Genomic DNA, 9,871 nt, shown 5'->3' on the forward strand with positions numbered 1-9,871 from the left:
TTTATACATATTTGTAATCAACGTAACTGTTTGTTTTCCTTAATAAAAAAATCTAATTATGAAAAGAAGTCGAGTAGATAGACATCTGAAAAAAACATGTATTGCAATTATTTTACCAGAACGGATGTATTGAACATGTCAATAAAATAACTATTAGAAAGAGAATTAATCGTTGGTATTGAAGAATAAACAAAGAAGTTGGGTTGTCTCATGATTTTGTTCCACATATAGGTAGTAAAATAGTCGCTTGCGCATATGCCGCTGTTCTGTTTATAAGCTATATACATATAAAACATATGCTAGCGTGATCAAAATATATATATATCTATGTGGCCTTGCCAATATTCAAAATTCGTATATCCGCCGTCTACGACGAAATGATTGCTGACCGCGTTTAGGCCAATCGCTTTCGTTACAATAATCTGTTAAATAACTTCGACGATAAGAATTCTGATAATGCTATTTGATTTTATAGTAGATTTTATAATACCCAAAAAATCTCAGTATTTTTGTATCTTTTAACAGACAAAAACTACTAATGACCTCATGTATAGTTCATTCAACATGTGTATGTCGCATAATGTTGTAATTTATATGCATGTAACGATTTGTAGGAAGCATGTGAATAGAATATTATTGCATAATTAATTAAAACGTCCATAAGACCATATTATATATTCCGTATAGAGACGTGTAGTTTTTTCAACTTTGTTTTTTCCTATTTCTATGGAATGATTTAAAGTCAGGCACGCACACAGAAAAATGGTTTGGAGGGAGTTCATTTAGAAAAGTTATTCATAATATTTTTTTAATTGACTTTTAAGCCGTTTTTACCGTTTTAAAAAAAAATCGGTTAGGTACATGTTCAAACACGCGCGTTAACATGATCTTACTCCCTACTTCATTTATCGTTTGTCAATTTATGGCTACGGCCGTATGTTGTAGCTTAGTCACTGGGAAATGCCAATAGAAATGGCGTATTTCAAAAAAAATACTACCTTATTCTTAGGTCAATATTTATTATAAAGCAAACATTATTCGTAGGATGTTTATCACACTTAAATGGTCAAAGACATAGCTTATAATGAGTATCTTTAGAATTATCTTCAAATATGTTAATCGTGCCCATTTTTGAATAATAAAATGCCTAATTCTTGTCAAATTTGGGATCAAACAGATTATAAAATATATTTTTTATCGTAAATATGTCACTATAAAATTTTAATATTAATTATACTAATGGTTTTGTAAATGCGTTTAAACAAATCTAAAAAATCTTAACACCACTGCACATGGACGTACTGAAATATGACTATATTCTAAAACATTAGAGCGAGAGGTTTAAAAGAATACCATTTTATGTAATAAAATTACTTTATGCAGTCGTCAAATGTTGAAAATAAATATAAAGGATCATAAGGCTTCAAAATTATATAAATAGATTATCTACAACGTTTAAGGAATGTCCAGGGTTATACTCTGAAAATACCATAAAAGCTCCATTTTGACCTACGCTGAACATATGGGCCGTTAATAAAACCTCGCCTACTACATATAGATTCCCTTCACTTCAATCGCGGTATACCGCACTTTTCCATATATCATTCTTCATACCCAGACACTCCACACTTTCAGTCTAGTGAAAAATACCTGGCCTGCAGGTATATGTCGCAATATGTCGCTATACTTGCAGGCCAGGTGTTTATCGCTAAACTAAAAGTGTCTAGAATGTCTGGGTAGGTATGGGGAATATATTGTATACTTACCCCTTTTTCTATGTGAGCACCTGCAGTAAGTTAATCTGTCGGCCTAAAAGATTTTGAGTACTTATACAAATGTCTATAATAATGTGTTCACATCTCGAATGCGTCGAGTATCAGTGACATTATTTCCTAGTTCAGTGTCTATAAGTCCATGTCATAAAAAAGTAAGTATTAAGAAGATAATATGAAAGTCTTCCATTGGTCCTGGCGTTGCTATTTCGGGCATATGGAGATTCGGTGCCGCTGACTGGATGAAGATGAATGGATTCCAGGACAACTAGATGACGGATGGACAAAAGGGTGCCGTAGAAGTGAATGAAATCTCCAAGAAATACACGTGGGTACGTTTCGACAAATTGGAACCATAAAGAAGAACAAAGTCTAATTTAAAGTAGGTATCTACATTTAATAAAGCGAAGTTTATGGTTGTTTGAAAGACTCATGTTGACTGTGTGTTTGCATATTTCAATCTTGCATTGAAGTGCAGATATTATAATATTGTGCAATATTGTTTTTTAAAAAAGTTGATATTGCGCAATGTTTGTACTTTGTTTCGACTAACTTCCGACTAGCACAATCTAATATATAAAAAATAGTATTTGTTTGTGTGTTTTTTTGTTTGTTTGTTCGTATTGAATGCACTGCCATACCGTTCATCCGATTGCGATAACACTTTGTCAACTTATTGCTTGCACTTTCGCGAAGAGTATAGGCTATACTAATATATAAAAATGAATGTCTGTCTGTCTGTATGTCTGTCTGTCTGTGTGTCTGTCCCGTATGCGTTCCTATACCATTCATCCGATTGCGATGAAATTTTGGTAAGTGGTTGTATGCACACCCATGATGGTTTCTGAATTAGAAAAATCATCATCTTCTTCTTCTTCTTCATTCTATTTTCTTTTATTCATATGGTTCCTATACCATTCATCAGATTACGATAAAATTTTGGTAAGTGGTTGTATGCACACCCATAAAGGTTTTTGAATTAGAAAAATCATCATCTTCTTCTTCTTCTTCATTCTATTTTCTTTTATTCATATGGTTCCTATACCATTCATCCGATTACGATAAAATTTTGGTAAGTGGTTGTATGCACACCCATAAAGGTTTCTGAATTAGAAAAATCATCATCTTCTTCTTCTTCTTCATTCTATTTTCTTTTATTCATATGGTTCCTATACCATTCATCCGATTACGATGAAATTTTGGTAAGTGGTTGTATGCACACCCATGAAGGTTTCTGAATTAGAAAAATCATCATCTTCTTCTTCTTCTTCATTCTATCTTCTTTTATTCGTATTGTTCCTATACCATTCATTCAATTGCGATGAAATTTTCATCAGTTGTTGTGGTAACACCCGTAAAGGTTTCTGAATTAGTACAACCATCTTCTTCTTTTTCTTCATTCTATCTTCTTTTATTCGTATGGTCCCTATATCATTCATCCGATTGCGATGAAACTTTCGTCAGTGGTTGTGCCAACACCCGCAAAGGTTTCTGAATTTGTACAACCATCTTCTTCTTCTTCTTCATTATATCTTCTTTTATTCGTATGGTTCCTATATCATTCATCCGATTGCTATGAAACCTTCATAAGTTATTGTGGTAACACCCGTAAAGGTTTCTGAATTAGTACAACCATCTTCTTCTTCTTCTTCATTATATCTTCTTTTATTCGTATGGTCCCTATATCATTCATTCGATTGCAATGAAACTTTCATCAGTGGTTGTGCCAACACCCGCGAAGGTTTCTGAATTTGTACAACCATCTTCTTCTTCTTCATTATATCTTCTTTTATTCGTATGGTCCCTATATCATTCATCCGATTGCGATGAAACTTTCATCAGTGGTTGTGCCAACACCCGCAAAGGTTTCTGAATTTGTACAACCATCATCTTCTTCTTCTTCATTATATCTTCTTTTATTCGTATGGTCCCTATATCATTCATCCGATTGCGATGAAACTTTCATCAGTGGTTGTGCCAACACCTGCGAAGGTTTCTGAATTTGTACAACCATCTTCTTCTTCTTCTTCATTATATCTTCTTTTATTCGTATGGTTCCTATATCATCCATCCGATTGCGATGAAACCTTCATCAGTTGTTGTGGTAACACCCGTAAAGGTTTCTGAATTAGTACAACCATCTTCTTCTTCTTCTTCTTCTTCATTATATCTTCTTTTATTCGTATGGTCCCTATATCATTCATCCGATTGCGATGAAACTTTCGTCAGTGGTTGTGCCAACACCCGCAAAGGTTTATGAATTTGTACAAACATCTTCTTCGTCTTCTTCATTATATCTTCTTTTATTCGTATGGTTCCTATACCATTCATCCGATTGCGATGAAACCTTCGTCAGTTGTTGTGGTAACACCCGCAAAGGTTTCTGAATTAGTACGACCATTTGCTTCTTCTATTAATTGTATGAGTTCCTATTCCATTCATCCGATTGCAATAAAACTTTCTTCAGTAATTGTGCCAACACCCGCGAAGGTTTTTGAATTAGTACAATCGTCTTCTTCTTCTTCTATTTGTATGTGTTCCTATACCATTCATCTGATTGCAATGAAATTTTGATCAAGTGTTGTGCTCACGCCCGCAAAGGTTTCTAAATTGAGACAACCATTTCTTCTTCTTTTTCATCTATTCTATCTTTTTCTATTCATATGCGTTCTTATACCATTCATCTGATTGCGATGAAATTTTTGTAAGTTGTGCGCACACCTGCGAAGGTTTCTAAATTAGTATTATATAAAATACAAAGTTTGTTCCATCCAATTTTGGTTTGTTACTGCATATTAATAACATTAATAACGTTTGCATATTTTGGATTCGATTTTAATTTAGTGTTCTTTTGTTTGACCTTTACTCCTATTAGAATTATTTTCATATTGATATATTGTATTACACAGATATTTTAATATTAAAAAAATAATTACCTCTTATTATTTTTTAAATATCTAAGATAAATATAACCACGAAGCGACCCTGTGCGAAGCCGGGTACTTCAGCTAGTATATTATAAAACCTTCAATTAATACATCGACGAATCTTTTAAAAAGATATCTCGATCGCCAGTCTGTGGTGCTGAGATGCGATGTCCAATATATTCTCAATTATTATTTTAATTGCTTGAAAATGTTTCCATTTCTCATTGAGTGTTCTTATAATAAGATAATAACTATTATTATACTAAAAAAACGTCAATCTTTATTCTTTTTGACAATACTTTAAAGTTTAATTGCTTCAAAACAAACCCACGTGACCTGATCATTCTTGAAGTCATAGATTTAACCCCGCGGCTGGTAAAATTCATGTTGACCTTTCATTGATCCAGTGCAAGATCCCAATAGTATGAAAAAAATATATTCATATCGACACCTCCTACGTAGAGTATTGTAACTTCAAAATCGCAACTTTACAGGAGAGCGGTTTAAAGATACAAAAGCTTGGTGTAAGTCGACCTTTGAATGTTTTGCACCAAATTTGGGATGACAATTGTAAATTATAAATAGATTTGTTTTGCATTAAAGGATATCTAATATTTTCTGTGGTTAATCAGAAAATGCAGTTACAACATTATAGTGCGGAAAAGAATTTGTTCGAAATATTGTATAAACCACATACAATAGTTTACGCCGGAACCTCTTACATTCATTTAGTTGTATGTGATACTTATCATAATTTACGTCGTCATGGTTTTGGTGAAATATATTGTACATGTTAGATACAATCTTTCACCTAGGATTTTTTGCGTATTTAAAATCATAATTCGGTAATAACAATAATTAAAAGTTATGGTATGGGTTGTCAGATAGGTAGGTCGGAAAAAATACTCTATATAAAATTGCTTTTATTGTCATTTAATAAAACATTAAATAAATTTAAGACATGATAAAAATTGAACATACAGAAAAAAAACAGAGAAGAAATAATTTCAATCAAAAATCCAATTCAAGGAAGTATGTAAATATTGAAATAAAATTAAAAGCAAAAAAGAAAAATTACAATCACTTTAAACCAACGTTTTTGGTTAAATAATATATCAAATATCAAAGGAAAATCAGACAAGAGAATAATAATGGGTGATTAAGTGGAAGGGACACCCACGATGGCCGCGTGGCTTAAGCGCCGGTCTATAGTGTCGAGGGTCCCAGGTTCGAATCCTGCGTCTGGCAAGTACACATTGTTTTTCAATTTGTGTATGAGTCAGAGTATGGACCTAATAGGTTGAGCAAGTGGCTGACATCCATTTCTTGTAAAAATAAAATCTGTTAATACAAACCTCCACTTCTTGGAGGCCCATATGATCCTATTAGGATCGGACATGGTCGAAAGAAAAAAAGAAGTGGAAGGGTGCACTTCAGGTTAAAATATAAGTGAAACTGAAAAAGAAATCATTCTGCAACTATATTTTTAGTTTGGAATTAATTTTCAATTATATGATGCGAAAAAAGAAGCATGCACAATTTAAAACATACAACCCAAAAGAGATTTTTTACACTGACATATTAATTATTAAGCTGATTCCTCAGAAACTGCTGGTGGAATTTCAGTGGTAGGTATTAACAGGTATAAAATTACTGAAAAACTCAAGATAACGCTCAGGAATGATTCCATTGTTGCACATATGCAGTAAATCATCTGTCTTAGCTTTTGGAATTGGCAATATTTGTGAATAAAGAACCTTTACCGAAAATTAAGTTTCTCGTTGCGTGTGCTATGTATTACTTTTCACGACCATGGTCGAGTAGACAGTGCTGGACAAGTCGCACTTGTAATTAATCTTAAACGGATCATTGTGATTTATATTAATTTGTATTAGTCCATATATGATAATTTAATAGAGCTCTGAAATCAAACATGCTATGTGATTGATCTCTACCACATCCTCAGGTTTTCCTTCTTGTTTTTTCCATCCAACTAAACCAGGGGCGGGCAAACTTTTTGGATGGAGGGCCAAATTCAAAAATTCAAAATGTGCGGCGGGCCGCAAGTAAAATACCATTTTTAGATATACACTATTTATTATTAAAAAAATTATGAGAAGAATGAAAGTGTTGTACAATTTTTCAAATTCAGGTGCTAATTTTGTGGTTTATTTTTTCAAAACTGCTTGTAAATGGGCATCGGAGATATTTGATCGTAAAGAATTTTTATTGAGGTTCATGATCGAAAATGTTTGTTCACATATATAGGTTGATCCAAAAACAACGAACATTTTTCTTGCATAATCTTTAAGTTGTTCGAATTTGTCTGAATTAAGGGCATTGTAAAATTTGGATATATCTTCACGACGATGCAATTCTCTTAAATCAGTGTCACACTGCAGACCAATAATCTCAAGTTGCACTTGTAAGTTGTACTGTCAATACACTATCAATATCTATTGAAAATGGATCGCGTATTGTTGCTAAACTTGTTTCAATCTTCTTGTCACCAAATCTTTGTAAAAAATCGTCATTCAGAGCTTTAATAATTTTACCATATTCTTCAAATTTATATTCTGGTATATTCAGCAACTTCAAAGTTGGAAAGTGGTCCACGTTCTTATTCGATATTTGTCGAAGGAACAACTTGAGTTTTAATTGAAATCCATTCAAACTCTTCACCATATTGTGAGCATATATTTGTTTTCCTTGCAACGCAGAGTTAAAAGTATTTAAATGTGTCACGATGTTCAACATAGAAAATAGTGGTTACATAGTGTGAGACGAGACGCAAGGAAGACATACTGAGATAATACATTAACGAAACAACAAATTCTTCAAATTTTAATCTATTGTCAATATTTTTTAAAAAAATATAAAAAAAGTTATTCGTAATCAGAAGTACAATTAATGATGGCGGGCCGCAAAAAAATACCCGGCGGGCCACATGCGGCCCGCGGGCCGCAGTTTGCTCTCCCCTGAACTAAACAGTACCATTCTGGAGGTGCAAAAATTTGTTTGTTTGTCGAACATCTTTCAATCAGGGCTTGAACGCAGTCCTCTTCATTTTGCGTACGTCCCCTTTCCAAAAATGTGTGCTTTACATTAACATTGTATTTATGGACCAAATGTTCAAGGACCAAGTCATGTTAAAGTCATAAACAATGCGATTTCTGTTCTGGCCTATATTGTTAGAGCAAAACCTGAATTCTTTTGCTTATAGACCACAATAAGTAAGCAACTTGAGTCCTCATTTGCACCTCGTTTGCCTTCAGCTTCCTGCTATATGTATCATGTAGCTACCTTTTGTGTAAATTGAAAAACTGTGAAATTTTAAACTGATAATTTACGTTTATAATAAAATGTACTTACTCAAATTTCCGTGAAGGGCATTCAAATTCAAAAGTCAAAATTCGCAGATACAATTTTGCCGTGTAATGATTGAACATCATGTTTATCAAATAATCTTAACTGACGAGCAAGGTTCTTGCCATAAACTGGGAGTTGCTCCGTGGATGCTACTCGGACTTGTAAGTTTTTGAAAATGTGACATTGGTCACACTGGTCCTTTTTAGGGACATAGTGACACAACACAAATTAAAATTTTCATTGATTATAAATAATAATTGATACTGCCTTTCTGTTTGAGCTTTATGTGTGTATATTATGGGCTCATACCATTCATTATATAGTTTAAATAAATGGGTAAAATCCAGGTCGCCATCTAAGTAAAGTTTGCTTGATCGCTGTCGAACATAATCTGATTCGACCGGTTGGATGGACTTAACATGGTCGGAAACACTAGTATTCATATCTTCAGTTAATACAACATTTCAATTTTTGTGTTGACTTCGTTGATCAGGTGTTAAAACGGCGGTTTCATTATCCACCTTGTCCAAAGCTGTGAATACGAATTGGTCACAAATAGAGAATGTAGCTAGAAACTTTTTTTGCAGACCTTAACCAGCTCCATGTTATTTTCATTTTGATATTTCGTCAGATGATATTTAATGGTAAAACTTCGCCACGACTGAGTTTCAGTAAAAACTCTCCGTTGCTTTTCATTTATCGCTAATTTAGCAACATATTACCACTTTTATTTCGATCACTCGAAACCTTAGCCATTATAATTGAGGTTTTTAAAAAAAAAAATGATTATAAAGCATTATAAATCTCATTGTTTGTGATAACAGTACCTCTTGAGGTGATTTTTCACAAAAATAGCTCTATATTTTATAATATATCCAATTACTTTTACTGTTAATCTTTTCGAGAGAATGTAGTCAGTTTGTATCAGCAACGCTGGCACTAGTCTCATCATCGTCACAAATAATGTCTAAAAGTTCCATTATCATATTTTAATCAGCACCTGAAGGCAGTGATGACTCTGTAAAAAGCAAAACAACTAAATAAACATGAATTTATAAAAATTATCACGCGTATAATGTTGCAACTAAAATTGTATGTCGCCGTATAATATGATAAGTACTACATACAATTTATTTTACTAAAATAAGCACGACGTAAATTATTATAAGTGATAGATACAATATTTTTTTTCAGTTTTTTCCGACGTAAAATATGTTAAGTATAACTTACGATACTTTTTGTTGTCGTACGAGAAAAAGATTAAAAATATTAACTTACCTTGAATCCTAAAGTCACAGTTTCCCTGGGTAGAATTTATTTTGTCCATTGTTGTTTTACTATTATTATCCGTTTCTATAATATTATACGCTGTACTATTAATTGTCCCATCTGGCCTAATCACATGTTTTTGTGCACGCATAGATTTTCTATCAATTTTTGTATTCTTGACACTAAAGTCCTGTAGGGGCGGATATATTGCGCAATATTTGTTGACATTGTCTAGATCTCTTCATTATGGTATTTAATATTTACCAAACCATACAAAAATACAATATAACCGAAAGTTCACAGTGGTAGCGGTGTGTCACCTCCCGTCCGAAGTGAAGTATCGTAATTAGCAGTAACAATACACCCGCGCGGCAAGATCTCCGCGCGTTTCTCGCGTATAGTATTGCTAAATACGTTACCATACTTCACGTCGGAAAAATTTCAAGAAATTTGAGATACAATAATATGCAATGCTTGAAAATCGCACTTATAATACGAATTTTGAAATTCTGTAAATGGCATCATATGTAATAC

The sequence above is a fragment of the Rhyacophila brunnea genome, unplaced genomic scaffold, assembly GCF_057557595.1.
Source record: "Rhyacophila brunnea isolate RB1 unplaced genomic scaffold, BYU_Rbru_1.0 scaffold_21, whole genome shotgun sequence".
Lineage (NCBI taxonomy): Eukaryota > Metazoa > Arthropoda > Insecta > Trichoptera > Rhyacophilidae > Rhyacophila > Rhyacophila brunnea.